The sequence below is a fragment of the Miscanthus floridulus genome, chromosome 15 (assembly GCF_019320115.1).
Source record: "Miscanthus floridulus cultivar M001 chromosome 15, ASM1932011v1, whole genome shotgun sequence".
NCBI classification, from domain to species: Eukaryota; Viridiplantae; Streptophyta; class Magnoliopsida; order Poales; family Poaceae; genus Miscanthus; species Miscanthus floridulus.
Window position 1 is genome coordinate 43,506,074 of NC_089594.1, and position 23,673 is coordinate 43,529,746.

The window sequence follows — 23,673 nt, forward strand, 5'->3', positions numbered from 1 at the left end:
GAGAGTAACCCAGTTTTATATCAAACCCAAAAGAATGAGGGTGAGAATAACCAATTCTAACTTAACCCAACTTCACAATCAAGACTAGATAATAGGAGCGTAGAGGAAATTGCTAAGGTCTTCTAGTTCTAACTTTGGTAAGCTTTATCTTCTATTATTCAATTCTAGGGATATTGCTAGAGAAACACAGACATAGTATGTTTCCTATAGTAACAAAGTCCTGCTAGGCCTACTAACAGGAGGTGGACTATAGAGGCTTCAACGAGGCTATAAGAGTCACCATCGTGAGTTACCATCGATCCATAAAATAGGGTACATCCACGAGTAACTGAGTCTAAGCACCATGCTTACACTATGAATACTACTTTAACCCAGGAGCTACAAGGATGAAAGTACTCAAAAGAGAGTCGCAAACCTGAAGAATAATATGATCAAGATGCTTACTTGAATTAGAAGTCGATTACTAGAGACATCTTAGAAGCAAGCTCAAGAAAACTTGATTCCGCTAGGTACAAGCCATAGAAAGAGCACCAATAGGATGGAACTCCTCCAAACTCTACCCTCACACTCTATCCCTCTATCTCTAGAAAAAGACTAGATCCTATCGAGGACTAATCGTCTCTTGATTGCTAGCCCTAATCCTAGTGAACATATGAATTAGGGTTTCTGGCTTCTCAGCTCTTAGGATCAAATGAGGCTTATGCCTAGGGGGAGAGGCAGGTGCTGGATTATATAGCCTTGAGGGTCCAATGTGAGCTCTTGGATCAAACCGACTTAAGCAATGGCGGAGATGCATCGTAGGAGGTGGTGGGAAACCGACATAGCGACAAGGCTGACAGGTGGACCCATAGGGGGACGGGCGGACTAACAGTGGGGCTAGGTGGCCCCACATGTAATCCTCTAGTCCTCTGCTTCGGTGACGTGGCTCCTGGATCATTCTAGAGTCTTCCCACATAGATACCGCGGTGGGATTCTATGTTTTCCTTTGACGATTAGGTCCTCCTTGGCGGTTTTCTAATTAAATCCTACTAGAAACACAGATTCACAAAAACTCATGGAATTTGTTAGTTTAAACTCCTAAGTCTACATTGGTGATTCATTTGTGCCCTTATACATGTTTAATTGATCGTTAAATATGTATGATAACTACCATCAATAGCTAGATAACAGGAGTATAAAGGAGATCACAAAGGTCTTCTAGTTCCAACTTCAGTAAGCTTTGTCTTTATTTGCTCAATTCTAGGGATATTACTAAAGAAAACACTGGCAGAGTATGTTTCCTATAGTAACAAGGTCCTACTAGGCCTAGAAATGGGAGGTGGACTACAAAGGATTCAATGAGGCTATAAGAGTCACTCTCATGAGCTATCACCAATCTAGAAAATAGGGTACATCCATGAGTAATTGAGTCTAAGCACCACGCTTACACTACAAATATGACTTTAACCTAGGAGCTACAAGGATTAAAGTACTCAAAAGGGAGTCACAAACCTGAAGAACAATATGAACAAGATGCTTACCTGAATTAGAAGTTGACTACTAGAGAAATCTCAGAAGCAAGCTCTAGAAGAACTTGATTCCACCAGAGTACAAGCTATAGAGAGAGCACCGATAGGCCAGGACTCCTCCAAATTCTTCTCTCTCACTCTATCTCTCTATTTCTAACACAAGACTATATCCTATTGAGGACTAATCTTCTCTTGATGGTTAGCTCTGATCCTGGTGGAAATATGAATTAGGGTTTCTGGCCCTTAGGCTCTTAGGATTAAATGCCTCTTTCTGCCCTAGAGGGGGTATAGGCAGGTATATATTGGGGCGTTTAAGCATCCTAGACCTTCAGATCAAACCAACTTAAAAGAACAGTGTAGATGTGATCCTTGAGGCGGCGGAGACCCAACATAGCAAGGAGAGACTGCCAAGTGGGGCCCATAGATCAGTCGGCCTAATAGTGGGACCGATCGGTCCCACATGTCAGTGTCACATGCCGTGCTTCGGTGGAGTACCTCCTGGAGTCTTCTAGAATCTTCCCATGTAGGTACCACGGTGGGATTCCATTATTTCCTTTGATGAATAAGTTCTCCTTGGTAGCTTTCTGATTAAATCCTGCTGACAACACAAATTCACCAAAACTCATGGAAATTATCAGTTTAAACCCCTAAGTCTATGTTGGTGATCCATTTTAGTCATTCATGCAAGCTGTATTGACTGTCTATGATTAACATTAACTACTGTCAACACTCATGTACCCAGATAAATATTAGGAATGAATATAATGGCGGATTCAACTATTTTTAAGTGCTTTTCAAGTATTTTGGAATGTGCTTTATTTTGATGAGGGCACACAGGTAATGGCTTTCTTTGAACAGTGAACACCACTATGAAGAAATGAACAAACTGATATAAACATTGAACAAACACTGAATAAACAAGCGCACTGCCAATTACAGATTGAGATATATCAGCATTATTGACATCCAGATACATACCACAATTAACTAAGTTCAAACCATCGCCTAACTCATCTTGTTGCCCTTTCGCTTCTGCACCCTTTTTTGCATGTCCGGCCTATGGCAAAATGAGGGGGTGGATTGTCCTTTGGTTGTTGATTTTGCATGTCCAAGATAAAAGAGCTGGCCAGACACCTAATATATGGTATGGCCTCATCTAATACAACATGACCGCCCTATGCTTTGGTGGCACAAAAGATTAGGCACCTATTCTTGGGTCTTGGTTGGTTTTGTAGAGCTAGGCATGACCACATGCATAATAAGAGGAGAGCCGTGCTACTAGAAAGATAACATAACATCAAACCAGATTTCATATATATGTGGAGTACAGCAATGATACGAGTTCAGACTACATAACCATGCCTTCATTGACCATAATAAGAGGAGAAACATGCCACACTACTCAAAGTCATACAACTACTACATAAACATACTAGTTCTAACTACACATGATTAACATGACTTCATAGTAGTAATGAGCACCAGGCAACATACTCGTCCTAACCACAAACTTGCCTGGGTTGAAACCAGCAAACCTCTCCACCATGTCGAACCGGAGGACCACTTCACCCGCTCCCACCATGGGGCACTAGGAGCCGATCCGGTGAAGGCGAGCTGGACCACGATGGGGCCACCTCTATAGAGCCCTTGAACATGTCCTCGACAGACGATGAGTGGGACCACAATGTTGCAGGAGACCTGCTCCCATGGTGGGGCATCAGGAGCAGATCCAGTGATAGCGAGCTCGACCACGACTGTGCCACTAACGACGACAAGGTGGACCCCACTAGGAGCGGTGGTGGCAAGTGAACCACCGGTGTCGGTGGCGTCAACATCATCATTGTGGGTGATGGGGAGACCAATGCCAACCTAGGGGATGGCGTGCAGGACCGTGATGGTGCCCGTGATGATGGCGAGGTGGACCGCACTAGGAGCGGTGGTGGCGAGCGAACCATTGGTGCTGGTGGTGTCAACATTGTTGTCGTGAGCAGCCTAGGAGACGGTGTGTGGGAGCATGATGGGTACTAGTAGTCAAGAAGGGTACGAATAGGCATCAAAGTGGGGTGCGCTAGTGCATTGGACCGAAGCCCGACCACTGTTCCTTGAGGAGGACCTAGAGCACTTCATGGCAACGACCTTCATGGGAATAGATGGAGAGGCAAAGGTGGGGACTTTGTGAGGTAGTGTGTGACAGAACCACCCAATTTATACAAGATCAAGTACGGTTGTCCCCGTTTAACATGTTGACGCGCACATACTTTCACTTATATAAACTCGGTAGTCCATCGAGTGTGATGAAGGACCTTGGTAAATCCACATCACAACCAAGATTGCATCATTAAGAAAATACACATCATATACACAGAGTTGCAGCGGAAATAATGTTTATAATGAGTTCATAAATAATAATACAAGTTTGGGTTTCAAAACTAATTAGTGAAAAAAATAGCTTTCAACTGATTACAATAATATAAGTTTCAAATACATTGCTAGCATATGTGACATCCTTTGACAAAAGCATATAGATAAGAACACTATATAGAGTCACCGAGCTCACCGGCGGTTAGCCACCATCTTTAGCAGGCCAAGAACTTCACCTACAATATGGTGGGATAAACCCTAAGTACAAGAAGGTACTCAGCTGGACTTATCCATCATAAACCAAAAATAAAGTTACACCAAGGATCATGCAAGGCTATATAAGTGGAGCCAGCTTGACACCATTTTGCATAAAAAACCACTAATTAAGCTATACATTTTATAATTCAGTCATCAAGTTAATTATAGCTATTCATCTCTAGATTAGCAACTAACATGTGCCAAATATGTGGTATATCATTTAGTAGCATAACAATAGTAACCATAGTCGGTGTAAGATTTTCATATTCATCAGAACCATCATATTATATAATCCAATTACTACGATGAAGAAGCTCCATCAGGTTTCTCACTATCTGGGAGAGACGTCGATTCGAATCGATTGCAACCAACTGGATAGTTATTCCTAACACAAACCCTGACATACCTACACCAAGGTAGTCTTAGGTCACCTTTGGAACAACTTAGGTACACATTTTGTCAGTTTGATCAGCGCCACACAACCATGGACACCCAGCTGCCTAGATGATTAGGACTACCCTGCCCTTGGGCTCACGTCTGGATCTCCGCACATCCTTACTACCATCTAGAGTGCACACTTTGACAGAACGAGGCCCGGCATGACTTGAGCCACTCGGCTTCATAGTCAAAACAAGTTATTCGGCCAGCTAAGTGTGAGGCATGCGTTCAAAATGACAAGAGGGACTCCAACGATGCGGTCCCTAATCAACACAAATGGAATCACATGAGTCAACCTACACCTAGAGTTCATCCGGCCTCCAGTTACATTATCCCATGGTTCTTTTCCATGATAGCAAATATAGCCAACCGTGCTCCGGTATCCACCTATATCTCGCAGGTGATAGGAAATCACCCGACTTCTATCGAGCTAAGCATGGCTAGGCATATACTCGATCCTAGACCTAACAGGGTTTAAGGTATATTTTTGGACAAGGAAGTTATATGCATCAAGTGTTTCCCATCAACTCCTATAACCTAATGCTTCAAACATAAAGGATGCAAGTGATATTTGTAAAAACATAGGAGGCTTAAAATGCTCTAGGGATTGCCTAGGATCCAACACAAAGTCAGTTCAGTTAGCTTTCACTATCTTGGGGAACATCTTTCACTCTAGGCATGCACTCTAGGGGTCCTTCCATCTTCAGGATAGGTCCACCAACACCGTCTTCTGGTTCGACTCCATTATCACGTGCTTCCTGTCCATGCGTTGTGCATCTAGCGTACCTAGATGAGATGCAACAATGCAAGTGCATGAATGCGAAGAATGGTAGCATGAGATGCATCATATAAAAGCATTCAAGACAAGTATAAGGTTACATCTCAAGACATATGCACTTAGAGAGCAAGTCATTTAACTATCACTCAAGTCTAGCATAGGGGTAGCAACCATAACAAGCATGGCACAACAGTTAACTCAAGTCAAACTATTACAAGCATTTAACAATCAAGAACTAATTAAGCCGAGCATCACATAAGAACTAGGGCTACGATGAACGACACCAACATAATTAAAGCTCTAGCAAAACATGCATCAAGATCATTTTGTGGCAACATGCATACATGACCATTTATTAGTTACATGCTTGCCCAACATTATATAACACATTTATAAGATACCTCAGGTAGATCAATTTAACTCTAGTAGGGTCATGAGCTAACATTAACAAGCGTACAAAGCAATGCAAAGTGAAGCAAATAACTTTAGGTACATGCTCAGATTTTGGGCAGCAGCACAATAGACACTTGTTTCAACCATAATTGGAGCTATAGGCATTAAACAAAGGTGATCCTAGACTTTCTTGAAACCTTAGGAAATTTCCTACAACTTTGTTATTTACATCTAGAATTGATTCAAAGGTTAACAATGTTGAAAAACACAAACAAGCAGATCTCCACCAACTTGGACAGAAAACTGACATGAACTTCTGAAATGCATAACTAGAATTCTAATCATCCAACAAGCATGATTCTTAACTTTATGAAAAGATTATTAAGTTACCTATAACTTTATTATCATCATCTTAAGATGATTCTACAGGTAACAAGGTTAAACAACCCAATGAAGACATTTCTATCCAGATTTGAACAAAACCTGCCATTCCACTTTGAACAGCAATAAGAGTTCAAGACCACCAAAAGCAGTGATCTTATACATTTTAGAAATCTTAGGAAAAGCACTAAAACTCTCCTATTATCATCAATACATGATTACATGTTTAAATAAGCAAAATAATACAATCATTTAGATCTATTCAGAGCACATGCAAAAGCTGACAGCAAACTTGTAAACTTTATAACTCCTAAACCAGTAGGCCTAAAATCATGAAATTTTTGGACAAGAAAGATAAGGAAATTATCTACAACTTTTGTATTCAACATATCTATAGAAAACATCATTTGCATCACGAAAATATGACCACCACAGAAACTAGACATGCAGCCATAACAGCAGAGATACAACTATATGCATTTACCATTTATGTTGTTAACAACTAACACTTTGTTGCTATATATGCAGCTCCATGCAACTCCTAACTATAACCAAGCAATCACATTACCTAGCACCAATTATTAGAAGTATTACATGGCATAAACACAAGCATCTACTAACAAACTTTCATTAGCTTTTCTATATATAAAAACGTATATATTAATTATAGGTGATGTTACAAACATCTCATTTGGATCTCAAATTTTATGAGAGATAGATGATGATGAAACATGATTACTGTACAAATCTTACATGCTCAGATTTTATAGATTAATTATTACAAAAAAGATAAATTACTAATGCAAGAAAACATGTGAGAGCAAGATAAATCTAAAACACACTATTTTCTACAAACACATGGCCATATTATATGTTATTATGGTAGCACAACATCATACAAAGGTAGAGGAACAACATTTGCCAGTTTTACACCTTCATAAAAATTATAACTTATTTAAAACCATTTATCAAGCACTAAACAAGTTAAATCAATAACTCAGTCACACATGTACCAATAAACCTGTCGGCACAAAAATGCGTCGACACACAGCAAGCCGGAAGGATCTGCTTAATGGATCTCGAGATCCGCTTGGCTTCAACATAGGGATAACCGATCCTACGTATTCCTCCCAAGACATGCCAGTCAATTTGACCCTGCAATTGACAAGAAGAGAAAGTTTATCAGTAATTTAAGGTGTAACATGCCGGTCTATTCCCAGATAGTTCCAAGTGTGCCGCTTCAGGAGCGGCCAGATGGGAAAAACGACTAAATAGCCGATATGCACAAAAATCGGCTGTTAAGGATTGTAAAGCTCGTGGGTAGCGATTGGTTTTATGTTGACATGTACAATACAGGTAGATGTAAGGAAGATCATCAGCTAGGTAGATATTACCAGTATAAAGCATTGAGCCGATGAATCTGATAAGAAAGGATATAGCATGCGAACAAATCAACTGTCTAATATAAATGCATCTATAAACGCTCTGAATCTAATTTGTTACCATCAACAGTGAGGTTCGACCGGATCGATGGCAGCTATGATGATAATAACAAACTAAAACCGAAGAATCCACAAAAACATCTATACTTTGATAGGCTTTCTGAAAGACATGCTATACGTGAAGGCTCAAAATGGATCAGCTAAAACAGCCGATTCGGGTGAAAAAGGACTACAACGTGTGAACAATCGACTATTTCACATGGACAAACCTATTGACTCATCAGACCTAACCTGCTATCTCTAACAGTGGGGTTCGACCGGATCAATGCAGCCGTGATAAAGACAACAAATCAAACCTTTAAAGTAAACAGATCTATTCACGTTTAACAGAATCATGTAAGCACACTGTAGGTGATGAGGACATCGCCACGCTGGACACACCGACGCCATGGTCTTCCCCAAGTTGCAATTCGTTTCCAACTCAGCTGCCACGTCGTCCTCGGATTCAGCAGACACGTTGTTACTGTTTCGGTCATAACTTCCTCATACGACATCGAAACGGGCCGTTCTTGGATGCGTTGGAAAGGGGACGACGATGCCGTCGTTTTGGATCTGGTCCCAGCTCCAGAAGGTCCGTGGATAATTCTGTGTGACCACGGCAAGGTGCTGCGTCACCTATTTGGGCCAACTTGGCCATGTATCGTGTCGGGCCTTAAGCCCAAGTTGTGGGCGCCCAACCCCTGGCCGTCCCCAACCCTAGGTCGAGTCTTAGACTATAAACATAGCCGCCGCCGCTGCTACACAATTGGGTTTTGTTTAGAGTTTAGTTTTCCATCGAGAAACTGAATCGTTCATTGTAACTGTGGTGACAAATCCTTTTACAGTGATCCAGGGCCCCCGTTCTTGATCTCCTCCACTGTGTCGATTAGTCCTTTGGAACCGAGTTTTTGAACCCTCTATTCATATTCGCGTCATTCATATTTGCAATTTCAGATTGCGTGTTTTACCTTCTTGCTTGTGCTCTTCGATTCGCTTGCAGGAAAAGCCTTCTTGGCGAGGTCAATCAAGTTGTGCTTGGTTGATAACCAACGGAGCAGTGGTGTAACGGTTGCAGGGTTCGAATCGTGTCTGATTTGAAGCCGGATCGCCAACGTCGAGATCTCCACAAATCGAACTTACCGGCTACCTCTCGGAAGATCGGGCCTATACTCATCAGTAGGCATTAACGCATAAGCGATCGGCTGTTTAGCTGATGCAAGCATAGTAAATAGTTAAGGTCATGCCTAATCAAGAATAGATCTACTAACTAGCATCCTCCAAACTACAGTGCTATCAGTGGGGATCAACCAGATCATTACAGCCATAATAGCGAACTATAGACCAAATTTAACTAGCCAGTAAACCTCTTCAAGATCATACATGCCTTAACCGCATACTATGCACGATCAAGATCGAAATAGAACAACCAATAAAACATATCCATTGCTTAGAGTAAGAAACATCATATTATGACAAAGCAAACGATGAACTAGAAGGATCTAAGGCCGATCTAGATCGATCTCGACCGAGCAAGTTGATGTTGCTTCAAACTAGTATCAATAAGAACATCAGCAAGATTGGTAACTTAATGAATCTACCCGAAGGACGCCACCATTAGGTAGAGCCAATAACTTGACCTTAATCTAATTCGAGCTATGGAGGTCGACCAGATCGATGTAGCCGTACTTGAACTAGACAAGAGCTGATAACTAGCTTATACTAGAGTTCATAGTGGAGGTCGACTGAATCGATGTAGCCGTACAAACTAAAGTATAAGCCATGACGATACTTATAGACAAGCCGGAGGTCGGCCAGACCGATGCAGCCCTGCTCATTGAAGAACTTGCCGAGATCTACTCTACTAAGGGTTGGCCAGAGCCGAAAAAAGGTAAATTCTATTTGATTGATTGGATGTCCCTTTACAATAGCCGAGGTCCAATATTTATACCCAAAATCTAAACATGAGTCCTACTTATGCATGATTCATTACAATCTTTGGCATAAGAGAAAACATTCCTAATTTAAAATAATTTGGAACCTAATCTCTCTTTTTGTATAGTCCGACATGTTTCTCCCAACGCCAACCGTAGCTTCCTATCGTTATCTGCTGGCATCATCCAAAGAGAGCCGATTCTAGTGTTGCATCTGAATCAGCTGATATCGATCCTTATGCAATCGATTCCTTGATCTACACAATTTTGGAAGCTTCGAGTTCCCGCGTTCTTCTTCCCAAATTTTGGTGTAGACACATGCCGCCCAATTTTGGGATAAAAATGATTTTATTCCAAAAATCCTATTTATCTGTTTACCACACCGCAACCATTTCATTCTGAGATATATGCGTGACTCCTGACTTGCCGGTCTGAGTTTTATATAATATCCCAATAGTATCTTTTCCAACTCACTCAGCCCATTTGCTTTCCCCTTCTTTCTCGAGCAAATCCTAACAGCCAATGCCGCCATCGCCAAAGCCTCAACCCTAGCAAATCTTCTACCCCATTAAGCTTTCATTCAAGCGATCTTCCTCAGATTCAAATCCATTTCGGCTTCAATGGTGACCAGCGGCCTTGTCCCTGAGGTATGCTTTCGAGTTCCCATTCTCCAGGTATCGACCGCTATTCTGCATTTCCCTGTTCCTCAATTTTTTATCCAATTTCTAGGAAATGAGGAACAGAATCTTGATTTCATTGGCTAGTGCTCCCAATGACTATTTTCTCGGGCCTATGGGTGACTCTGATCCATCTGATTTTATCTATCAAGAAACCAATCAAATCCCCTTCAGACAATCTATAGTGGATTCATCTTCCTAGAACACCAAGACTCCCTTCAGAAACTGGCCCAAAATGCCTAAGAGATGGAGAAATTGGTTTCATAGGGTGTCCAAGAAAAAGGGTGGAGATTGAGAGCTTTATGATCTAAATCAATGCTTAACACTTTCATTGTCTAGAATGGAGAGGAATGATCCACTCCTGATCTCTGCATCTTATTTCTAGTCCAACACCCTAAATGCCTTCATTTTTTGTCACAGCCCAATGACCATCACTTTGGCCGATGTTTATATGCTGACCGGCCTCAGAATAATAGGATCGATGTAGCCTTATGACTTCTTAAGTGCTGGATCTAAGAAATTAGCCAAGATATCAGACTACACGGGATGCGCAAGTTATATTCTAAACCACATCAGAGACGAATCAACTGTTAGCGAAAAAGAATATGTGGCCTTTCTGAACATGTGCTTAGAGAGATTCATCTTCTGTGGGTCATCTTGTGGTCTGACTTACAATCACAAACTCATGGCAGAGCATCTGGCAGTAGGCAAGGATATCCCTCTTGGAAAATATCTGCTATGAGCTACTTATCATCTGATGCACCAGGTGGCTGCCCAATTACTAAAGAATGAACCAGTGCATACTATTAGTGGCCCTTGGTGGTTGATACAACTATGGCTCAACCTGTATATGCACAAGATTATAATGCCTGATCTCAGAAACCTAAGTTTCCCTTCCTCCAACTTTGATGAGGAATATAGAGGCGAAGAACAATGAACCCGTCAGTGCATGAGCTATGGTGAGGCTACATTGGCCATAACAATTGATATCGATATTGGCCATCTCTTCAAAAAGTTTTACAGAGGGTTTGATGCAGATATCCTAACTTGGCTACCATATGATGAGGATGAGAATAATGAGCTGATCTTTCCATTCAAATTTCAATTTGAATCAGGCTATTCAGACAAGACGGCGGCTATAATCTTTAATTCCTTCATCAAGCCCTATGTTCTTCTAGCCAAATTTTGTCATGGTCGTGGCAAAATGGCTATAGGCTTCTTCCTTCCAGGCAACCTTCCAACTTATGAGTTTTACAACCCTTCTTTTGTAGCTCGTCAGTTTGGTCTTGGTCAATTGCCTCCTCAACTATTCTTTAAGGATATACTGAGGCCAAGAGAAGGTATCAGTGAAGTAATGGAAACTTCTAGAGTTTTTCAACTAGGATCAGATCTCCCTTCTCTTTACTTGCATGACTAGGCAAGAGTCAACTTGTCTTCCACCCTTTTTGACTCTTGGTGGCAAGAATGGCACTCCCATCTCTTCTATGGGCCGACCCATCCTAGATGCATAGCTCTGGATGGAGAGTTTGCTTTTGACAGTGAGGTAATTTACTATTCTTTTTTCATAAAAATTATTCGATGACCTCCCCTGCCAACTGTTCTAACAAACCTTTTTCAGGACATTGAGTTCGATCCCCCAAGCTTGGACAGGAAAGGGCACCCCATAAATTATCAGCCACCATGCCTAGTTTTAAGAATAGGATCAGCTGCGCCTCCATTGAAGAAGCTGATGAAAACTCACACTGCCCCAGTAATCATAACAAATCAATCTTCAAAGCGTAAGGTAGCTCAAGGGACAACCCAGAGAACCTTTATTGGGAAAAGACTCCATAGAATGAGACCATCAGCAGCTCAAGTAAACAATTCATCTTTTCCTCAAAATGATATTCAACTTCTGATCCCCTTTCTTCATAGTTATCAACCATTGCATCCCAATTGGTTCTGGGTGTGGAGCTGTTGTCCTAGGCATTTAATTCAGCATCGACTAAACCTTCATCGGTCGATCCCCAAGAGGAGCCAATTTTGGTTGAACCAACCAACGCTCTTAGGATTGCAGAAGATGAGGATCCTTACACTTCAATCCTCGATGTTGCCAAGGTATCTCCTTAAAGTTCTGGATTCTTATTCAATTTCACCCTTCATCTGACCATTTATTACATCAGATACCCTCTGAGGGAACACCCACGTAGGAGCAGGAGTTTGATAGTCTACATATTGAAAATGATCCTACTGTTGTCGACACCCAGATTGTTGATTCCCTAGTTCAGCACACAACTGATGGTAAGAAAATCATATATCCATTTTACCCTTCTGCAATAATTACAAACTAAAGATCTTCCTTGATATTTGCAGATACCAATGTTGAGAGCTTAGAGCTGATTCAACTAGATATTATTGATGCATCATCAGCTGTTCCTCCTCTTTAGATAGAGGCTACCATAGAAAATGTATTGTATCCACTTCACTGTTCATTTTGTTATAAACTGATCCAAACCTCCTAATCAAGATTTTCTTATACATAGGCACTCAATCTTCCAGCTCTAAGCTACTCTTTCAATCTTGAGGAGTATCTAGATGAAGATGAAATTAGCTTGTGAGCCACCTCCTCTAAGGAAGCTTTGTTAGAAGAGACCAGAAATTGACTAAGGGATATATTGCAATGTTTGAGAAGAATATAGCCGATTTGGTCCAAGACACTAATTCAATGTAGAGAGTCTTCTTGGCTATTAAGGATAATCCATCCCCAGTTCTCTCCAGAGTCTTGTCACCTTTATCCATTATTGAAAATCAGGCCCTAAAGGTGAAAAGGCTTAGAGGAATCTATCCGACCATGATCTTTATTGGCTAAGAGGAACTCCAACAGGCAAGAGGCTAAAGAGCTAACATAGTTGAATGATGATTTGAAGAACTCCTCCCTTAGGATCGACTTAGAGTTGTCCCAATTGGAAATCAAGCGTGCAGAACTTGAGAAGGAGCTGGAGAACGTGAAGGCTGCCATTGATCGCCACAAGTCCAACCTAGCTCAAATACCCGATGCCATCAAGCAAAAGAAACAAGAACTACTGGCCAAAGTCAGAGAAGGCAGGGCCATCTGCAGTAGCCTCGAGGACATTCCTAGATTAGTCGAAGAAGACAAGCAACAAATCGTAGAAGTTTATGCTATCCGGCTAGAAGTATTGAAAGCAATCCAGGATGTTCTAGACATATGATCTGTATATCAACGTGTATCTTGCGTAGAATCAACGATAACCATACTTTTTGTTGCCTCATTGTATTTCTTGTTTTCGGCTAAAGAGCCAATTTGAAAATAGCCGATTTCAGACTTCTAACCTTAATCTGATTAAGTCTGAAAACATGGCCTTTATTAAGAGAACCCCTCGATCTTCTATCCTTAGTCACCTAGCACCGTATTCTCTTCGACATTAGTGAGGTGGCGCTTCACCTTCTATTAATTGTGATTGCCTTTTGCATGTCCCGAGGCATCCACCTCTATGATAGAACCGCCTAATTTATACAAGATCAAGTATGGCTGTCCTCACTAACACGTTGACACGTGCATACTTTCACTTATATAAACCCGGTAGTCCACCGAGTGCCACGAAGGACTTCGGTAAATCAACATCACAACCAAGATCATATGATTAAGCAAATATACATCACATACACAGAGTTGCAGCGGAATTATTGTTTATAACGAGTTCACAAATAATAATACAAGTTTGGGTTTCAAAACTGATTAGTGAAAATAGCATAGCTTCCAAATGATTACATTAATATAAGTATCAAATACATTGCTAGCATAAGTGACATCCTCTGATAAAAGCATATCGATGCGAAATAAATATAGAGTCACCGAGCCCACAGGCAGTTAGCCACCATCTTCAGCAGGCCAAGAACTTCACCTACAACATGGTGGGATAAACCCTGAGTACTCGAATGTACTTAGCTAGACTTACCCATCATAAACCAGAAATAAAATGACTCCTAGGATCATTTAAGGCTTTATAGGTGGAGCTAGCTTGACAACATTTTGCATAAAACGCGACTAATTCAGTTGTACAATTATACTTTGGTCATCAAGTTTATTATAGCTATTCATCTCTAGATTAGCAACTAACCTGTGCCAAACATGTGGTATATCATTTGATAGCATACAATAGTAACCATAGCCGGTGTAATAATTCCATGTTCATCATAACCATCATATTCCATAATATAATTACTATGATGTTGGGACTAGCCAAGTTTCTCACTATCCAAGAAAGACGATGATTCGAATCAACTTCAACCAGCTGGGAATTTATTCCTAACACAAACTCAGACATACCTACGCCAAGGTAGTCTTAGGTCACCTTTGGTACAACTCAGGTCCATATTTCACGGGTTTGCCCAGCGCCGCACAATCAGGGATTACCAGCTCCTAGGATGAATAGGACTACCTACCCTTGGGCTCCTGTCTGGCTCCCCGCACATCCTTACTACCATCCAGAGTGCGCACTCTAACAGAGCGGGGCCCGGCCTGTGTTGAGCTACTCGGCTTCATGGTCGAAACGAGTTATCCGGCTAGCTAAGTGATAGGCATGTGTTCAATCTTGTTAGAAGCGCCAACAATGGTACAGTCCTTAATCGACACAGACAGGGATAGGTCCACACCCAAGACCTCCATGTCTTGTTGCTTCTCTATAGACATCCCGCCTAGTCTCCATTCATTATTAACACATGGTTATTTTCACGATTGCAAATATAGCCAACCATGCTTTGGTATCCACCTATGTCTTGCAGGTGACAGGAAATCACCTGACTTCTACCGGTCTAAGCATTGCTAGGCATACATTCTATCCTAGACCTACATAGGGTTCAAGGTATATTTCTGGACAAGGTAGTTCTATGCATCAAGTGGTTCCAATCAACTCTTATAACCTAATGCATCAAACATAAAGAACATGATGAGGACATGACACACATGCATATGACCATGTTTGGCACATGGAATGGAGGGGAAGGAGGCCAGCAAGGGTGTCCAAGTCAAGAAGGAGGCCCGAGGCTAATTCGGTTCGAGTCCCCGAGGCAGAGGCCCAAAGCAACTCAAGTTCGAGTCTGCCTCGGAATCTAGGACCAGTCTGCCATAAACTGGTCACCCAAGACGCATCCGGACTCTGTTTTCGATGATCCACATATGGATGGAAAGATAATTTGATAATGAAGCCAATCCAAGTAGTTTCATGTCAAAATCTCTTCAGAATCAACAGAAATCATCAAAACAAGTCAGCATTCAGAATCTACCAGGGTGCTACGACACCTTCTTTTGGTCCGTTGGACCGTGTATCGTGTTTGGGCCCATTAGGGGGCGCGTCCATGGTAGGCGACGACCCTAAGACCTTTATAATCATACGCCACCACTGTCATTAGGTTTTGGGTTTTGCTTAGATTATTCTGTCAAGAACAGTTTTGCCGTTCATCAGTTTGTAAGACCCCAACTTCATGAGTTTAATCATTCATCTGCAATTTGGTTGCGTTCTTTCTTGTTCTTGCTTGTGTTCTTCATTGTGCAGGCAGGGATTAGCCTTCTTGGCGAGGTCAACCTGGTCCATGACTCGGTTGATAACCAAAGGAGCTGTGGTGCTAAGATTGTAGGGTTCGATCTTTCGATCTGAAGCCGGATCGGTGTGTCATTCTCTGTCACAACGATAGTTACCACCACCTGACGGAAGATCAGGATTCCCGTTCCCATTAAGTGGTAATTAGAGCTAAGGTATACCATCAGGTTCACATTTATTCCCTAGTTTGAGTGTTTCGCATTCGTCCCATAGTCTAGTGCCATACTCATTTTTCCTATCCTAGAACCTTCCGCGCCATAGCCTTTACATACTTCAGTTTCAGAGTTCGTCGTGTTGAGTTTGTGTCCTGGTTGAGGTCTTGTTGCTGGTTAAGTCATGTTAGAGTCTAGTTCGTGTATTTTTCCCCATCGTTTCCATCAAATCTTTGCTGTTGTGACCAGTTTTGCGCACATTGTTCCCGTTTTGTCCTCTAATTTGGAGCCAATTTTTAAAACTAGTCTAATTTTCACATACGAACTCCGATTTCAACATTCCATATATCAAAATCAATCAGAAAAAAAATTTGGATCCGTCCGTCCCTGTGTTGCCAGGGTTCGAAAATTTTAAATTGGTCAAAAAGTGGTCACAAGATTATCTTTTCGTGGTCACAAGGTTTTTGTTGATTTTAAGCAAGTTTTCTGAAAATTCCACAAGCCACGTATTTCACTTGTTTTAGCTCATATTTTTTGTGGTTACTTCTTTTGTGCTCCTAAGTAAAGGAAAAATATCAAATAAAATAAAATAAAAAAGTTGAAATTTCCCAAAAAAACAACGACAGCCCAAAAAATAGAAAAAAGAGAGGGACAAAAGAGGAACAATATTTAGAGGAGCACATTGAGAAGACCAAAGTGAGTTGTGTTAGCGTGTGTTGTCTGTTTCCTTGTTTGTGTTGCTGTTTTCATCCACCATACTTGTTTTTCATACACCTGTCACCTTGCTATCCACCATACTTTTATCACACACCTGGTACTTGGAACATTTTAGACCAGCAAGGAGAATAAGTATTTTAGACTATAATTCAGCATTACTTTCTATTACTAACTTACGTGCTAGATATACATATTACTCTTTGTTTGCCTTCCAAGCTCCACAAATTCTTTAGATCACTACAGAAAAAGGGCTTTGTAATCTCGGTACCACTACCTCACATGTATCACGAACCAGCCACCGGTTGTACCGCCACTGCTTGTGTTGGTAAGAACTTTGTAAGAGCTTGGTAAGACGTTTCCACTTGCTGTGAAAAGTGACACCACTGCAACCACATAGTCATTTGGTAGGGATAACTTTCACCATTTATTCCTTATTTTTGTGTTTACAATGACAGGTTGTTCGTATCCACTGACTTATGATGGTATAGGTGCTGATGAGTACATGGAGTGGGAAATTGCCATTGATAACATATTTGCTACTCGCTTTATGTGTCCAAGGAGGAAGGTAAAAAATGCAGTTAGTGTTTTGCGACATTCTGCTTTATTTTGGTGGGAGTCTTTAGATCCTTCTGATAAACCTCAAACTTGGAATGATATTAAACTTCTTATGCGAGAAACCTGTGTTAATCCACCTCCTGTTTTGACTTCATATGCTGAGGTGCACCATTTAGAGGAAGAGTCTGTTGTTATTCCTCTTGCTATGACTAACCTTCTACAGAATAATATACATAAGTGAGAGGATGACGTGGAAGAAAGTGAGGAGCTCACAACCTCATATGCAAATTCAGAACCATCACTTCACCATGCACCTATTACTCCTGCTGAGAACACAGGTAATGCCCATGGTCCTACACTTACGGAAGGTGAAAATTGTCTTAATGTACTAAATTTTTCCACAAACCATGCTGTCATAGAGCAATTGTTAGTGGAACCCTCTCTTGATTTATCTTTGTCACATGATAATTTGCTTGATGTTCCTTGTGACAAAGATGAATTGGTTGAAGATGCTTCAGTTTTACATGTTTTGGAACCAGTGACTTGTGCTGAAAATAAACATGTTATTCATATTGCTACTAAAATTGATGAGTTCAAACTGTTGTCTTCTTTACATACTTTGGGTTACATTAAATTTGATGTTTTGTGTAACCTAGATTGTTTGGAAGAGAGCCTTTTTAAATATGCTGATTTGCCTTGGTTTTCTAAACACACATATCATGTTATTGGCAGATATAACAACAAGGGACAATATATGATACATCGAGTATACATTTGTAATAATATGAATTCTCCTTTTGTTGTACAAGATTATGATCGTTTAGAGGGCAGCCATAATAATACAAATATTTTCTCATGTTCCTTAAAGAAACAAGTTCACTTCCAAGAAGGGAAGCATTGTTGGTTGCTACCTATGTCTGCTCGACCATCTATTTCTACATTGTCTTTGGTTAGTTCTAATCTTTTGTAGGATAGTGTTGACATACATCGTGTGCATTCGGATCATGGAGTCTACGTGCTTGCTGAAATTTTTATGCGAGATGACATGCTAGAAACTTGGAAACATGGTCACATTCTTTCTCACAATTATTTCAGTTTTCTTTGTCCTCGCAACCTCGTTCTCCTTTATGTTGTGTAGGATCAATTTTAAGCACAATCGACGTGGAGAACGGCTTTTCATCAAGAAGGGGAGGATGATGAGGACATGACACCCATGCATATGACCATGTTTGGTGCATGAGATGGAGGGGAAGGAGGCTAGCAAGGGTGTCCAAGTCAAGAAGGAGGCCCGAGGCTAATTCGGTTCGAGTCCCCGAGGTGGAGGCCCAAAGCAACTCAAGTTCGAGTCTGCCTCAGAATCTAGGACCAGTCTACCTTAAACTGGTCAACCAGGACGCATCCGGACTCCGTTTTCGATGATCCACATATGGATAGAAAGATAATTTGATAAAGAAGCTAATCCAAGTGGTTTCACATCAAAAGCTCTTTGGAATCAATGGGAATAGTCAAAACAAATCAGCGTCCAGAATCTGCCAGGTTGCTACGACACCTTCTTTTGGTCCGTTGGACCGTGTATCGTGTTTGGGCCCATTAGGGGGCGCGTCCAAGGTAGGCGATGACCCTAAGACCTTTATAATCATACGCTGCCACCATCATTAGGTTTTGGGTTTTGCTTAGATTATTCTGTCAAGAATAGTTTCGCCGTTCATCGGTTTGTGAGACCCCAACTTCGTGAATTTAATCATTCATCTGCAATTTGGTTGCGTTCTTTCTTGTTCTTGCTTGTGTTCTTCGTTGCGTAGGCAGGGATTAGCCTTCTTGGTGAGGTCAACCTGGTCTGTGACTTGATTGACAACCAGAGGAGCTGTGGTGCTAAGATTGCAGGGTTCGATCTTTCGATCTAAAGCCGGATCGGCGTGTCATTCTCCGCCACAACGATAGTTACCACCACCTAACAGAAGATCGGGATCCCCGTTCCCATTAGAACTTAAGTGATATTTGTAAAAACATAGGTGGCTTAAAATGCTCTAGGGCTTGCCTGGGATCCAACACTAGGTTAGTGTTTGTTAGACGACACTCGCTTGGCGAGCATCTCCTGTCCTAGCACTTGTCCAGTCCTTCCACCTTCGGGATAGGCCCACCATACACCGTCTTTGGGTTCGGCTCCAACATCCTGACCTTCATGTGGTTCATCTAGCATACCTAGATGAGATTCAAGATGCAAGTGCATGAATATGAAGAATGATAATATGAGATGCATCACATAATAGCATTCAAGGCAACCTAAGATCATACAAGACATAGGCACCTAGAGTTATTTAACTAAACATCACACAACCTAATATAGAGGGATAGCAAGCATACTAGGCATGGCACACAAGTGAACTTAAGTTCAGATATTGCACATATGCATCGATCAAGAACTAACCAACATGTTTAGCTAAAACAAGAACAAGCAAAAACAATCACCTAGCACATGTATAGAAATTTGGACAGCAGCACAACAGTCACTTGTTTTAACCATAACTAGAGACATAAGCATCCAACAAGGGTGACCCTAGACTTTCTGGAAAGCTAATGAAATTTCCTACAACATTGTTATTATCACCAAAAGCTTATTCCAAAGCTAACTAGGTCAAACATGCCAATGTTTCAGATCTGCACAGTACTAGGACAAAAAAGTAGTAGTAATTTCAACAATGTATAACTGGAGTTATGGACATTAAACAGGCATGAACCTTGACTTTATAGAAAGTTTATTAAATTATCTAAAACATGTTTATTATCATCATAAGGTGATTCCACCATTAACAAGGTCAATCAAGCACAATTGACCACCTCTGTTCAGACTTGGACAGATTATGCCATGCAACTTAACAAGCTTATAACTGGAGATTTAGACTACCAAAAGGAGTGATATTTAACAATTTAGAAATCTCATAAAAATCACTACACTTCTTCTATTATCTCCAAGACATGATTCAAAGCATAGCTAAGTCAAATAACACAATCATTCAGATATGTACAGAGAGCATGCAAAATCTGACATTGAAATTACAAAATCTATAGCTCCTAAATTATCAGGCCTATGGTCATGCAATTTGAACACAAGCAAGATTGTAAAATTAGCTACAACTTTGGCATTCACTACAACCGCAGCAAACATCATTTCCACCACAAAAAATAATTGCACAAGCAAAACTGCACATGCAGCCCAAACAGCAGTGGTACGGAAAACTGATAGGAACTTCAGAGAAGCATAACTAGAGTTCTAGACCTCCCACAAACATGAATCATAACTTTTTGAAAATATTATAAAGTTACCTACAACTTTATTATTACCAGCTTAAGATTATTCTATAGTTAACAAGATCAATGAATCTAATGAATACATCTCTATCCAAAACATGGATAGAATCTAACATGCCAATTTAAACAGCTATAACTAGAGTTCTACATGTCCAAAAAATATGGTTCTAGACTTTTTAGAAAGCTTAGAAAATTCTAAACAACTTTGTTATAAACACCTAGAGCTAATTCTACTATGAAAAAGGACCTACAATACCAAGAAGGCAACCCTATCTGGGTTTGGGAAGAAACAGCCACAGAGATTTAAGCAACTATAACTAAAAATATACTTAACCCAAAATTATGCTCTTTAACTTTTTGGAAAGCTTATGAAAAGTAATACAACTCATGTATTGTCATAAAGTCATGATTCATAACTTAACTAAGCCAATTAATTCAAACATGCAGGCCTATTTAGAATAGGAGCAAAGCCACATAGGGCATTTGTTATTTTTATAGCTCTTAAACTATCAAGCCTAAACTCCTGAATTTTTTACCATAGCATACACATAGCATCCATAGACTACATGCCTTAACCGTGTACTATACAGTGCTATCAGTGAGAATCAACCAGATCATTCAGCCATAAAAGCAAACTATAGACCAGATTTAACTAGCCAGCAAACCTCTTCAAGATCATACATGCCTTAACCGCGTACTATACATGATCAGGATAGAAATAGAACAACCGATGAAACAAATCCGTCGCTTAGAGTAAGAAACATCATATTGTGACAAAGCAAATGAAGGACTAGAAGGATGTAAGGTCGATCTAGATCGATCTCGACTGGGCAAGTTGATGTTGCTGCAAACTAGTATCAATAAGAACATCAGCAAGATCGGTAACTTAATGAATCTACCCAAAGGACGCCACCCTTAGGTAGAGCCGATAACTTGACCTTAATCTAATTTAAGTAGTGGAGGTCGACTAGATCGATGCAGCCGTACTTCAACTAGACAGGAGTCGATAACTAGCTTATACTAGATTTCGTAGTGGAGGTGTTTGCACCAAAATTTGGTAAGCTTATCCTGGAAAGGAAGAGATCAGCCGTTGATATCAAAAGCAAGAAAGTTTCCTAATTAAGGGATATTTATGAGCTGGCCAGGAAATATTATTTAATAAATTTGATAGAGACATGATGTCTAGGTGCATATGAGGATAAAAGAAACAAGGACACATATCAAATAAGGAACTTTATCAGCAAGGATTCTGCATAAGGGAAATTAGAGTCCATGTATCTTGATATTTCTTTTTGTTCTCTAGTCATGTTCATTTAGGACTCTTATCAGCCCAGGGTATAAATATAAACCCCCAGCTATTGTAACAACAATAATCAATCCAATATACAAGTCATTTACTTTTTTTTGACTCCGGCCACCCCTTAGGAGTAGGAGTAGAGTAGATCTCGGCAAGTTCTTCAGCAAGTATGGCTGCATCGATCCAATTGACCTCCACTACTTGTTGTAAGTGTCATCATGGCTTATACCTCTGTTCGTACGGATGCATCGATCCGGTCGACCTCCACTGTGACTCTGGTATAAGTTAGTTATCAATTCTTGCCTAGTTCAAGTATGGCTGCATCGATCCGATCGACCCCCACTGCATGAACTAGATCAAGGTCAAGTTATCGGCTCTACCATAGAGTGACAGTCTTTGGTAGATTCATTAAGTTACCGATATTGCTTATTGCTTTCATTATTTATCTAATTACAGCAATATCACTCTGCCCGATTGGGATTGATCTAGATCAGCCTTATATCTTGTTTAGCCCATCATTTGTTAATCTAAAACTGATCTAATCTATACATTAAACGATGAGTTACGTTTTATCAGCTGTTTTACTTCAATCTTGATCGTGCATAGCATGCGGTTAAAGCATGTTGCGTCTTGAGTAGATTTATTGGCTAGCGAGAACCATTCCATGGCCCGTTATCACAGCCTATGTGATTCTACGTCACAGCCCACTATTAGCATCGTGGAGTGGGGATCATTTTTTGATAGATCTATTCCTAATAAGCCATGACTTTAACTGTGCGCTATGCCTGAATCGGCTATTTTAGCCGATATCAAGTGCTTTCATGAATAGTTCGCATCATGAGACCATTGAAGTAAAGATAGGTTGAAAGATATGTTAGCCCCATAATCTTATTATTGTATTATGGCCTGCATGATTCTGCCTCATGCCCCACTGATATTAGTAATGAGTTAGGGTCATCGAGTCTATTCTTATTTCTACGGCCTGCATGATTCTGCATCATGCCCCACTGGTCATAGCGATAGATGAGATCTAACATGTTCATTAGATTTATCTTTATTAAACGGTTAAATGATGTTGAATTGTTTCTTTATATAAAGGAGTTTGGTTGCTTGTAATCATTGGCTCAGCATAACCCAATCATTGTTGACATCTTATTTCCATTGATTAATATCTGCTCAAACAATGACATTTATCTTGAATGATAACCAATTCTTCTTATACAACCCAATGAGGTTTAACTGATTTATTCTCATGAATATGCTAGAATCAGCTATTTAGTCGATCTCCTCTCATATCGGCTCTCAGAGCCACACATTTAGGACTGTCTCGCAACACCAGCAAGTTCCGCCCTTAATTACTGATGAACTTTCTCTCCTTATCAATTACAAGGTCAAATTGACTAGCACACCTTGGGAAGAGTGCACAGGATCGACTATCCCTATGCTAAAGCTAGGCAGATCTATAGCTCCATCAAGCAGACCCTTTCGGCTTGCTGCGTGTGTCCTCGGCATGGGACAAAAATTCTATGTTGACACACGTTTCTGGCATGCCTGGTGGGACCCCACAATCGTCATGGCGGTTCGAAACAACAACGACATCCTTATGCTGCATTATGAAGATCTACCTAATGGGGATAAGGGTATCATCAGCAAAGCTATAGAAGAGTTTCAGAACAAGTGTTTATTGTCCTACACCAAAACATATGACAACACAATTGTTCCAAAATTTCCACTACTAAGAGTTCTGTTACATGGGCAGACAGACACAACTGAAGCTGAAGACATGCGTTTCTTTTAAGGAAGTTGTAAACAAATCTGTTCGTGATGCCATATCAAGCCA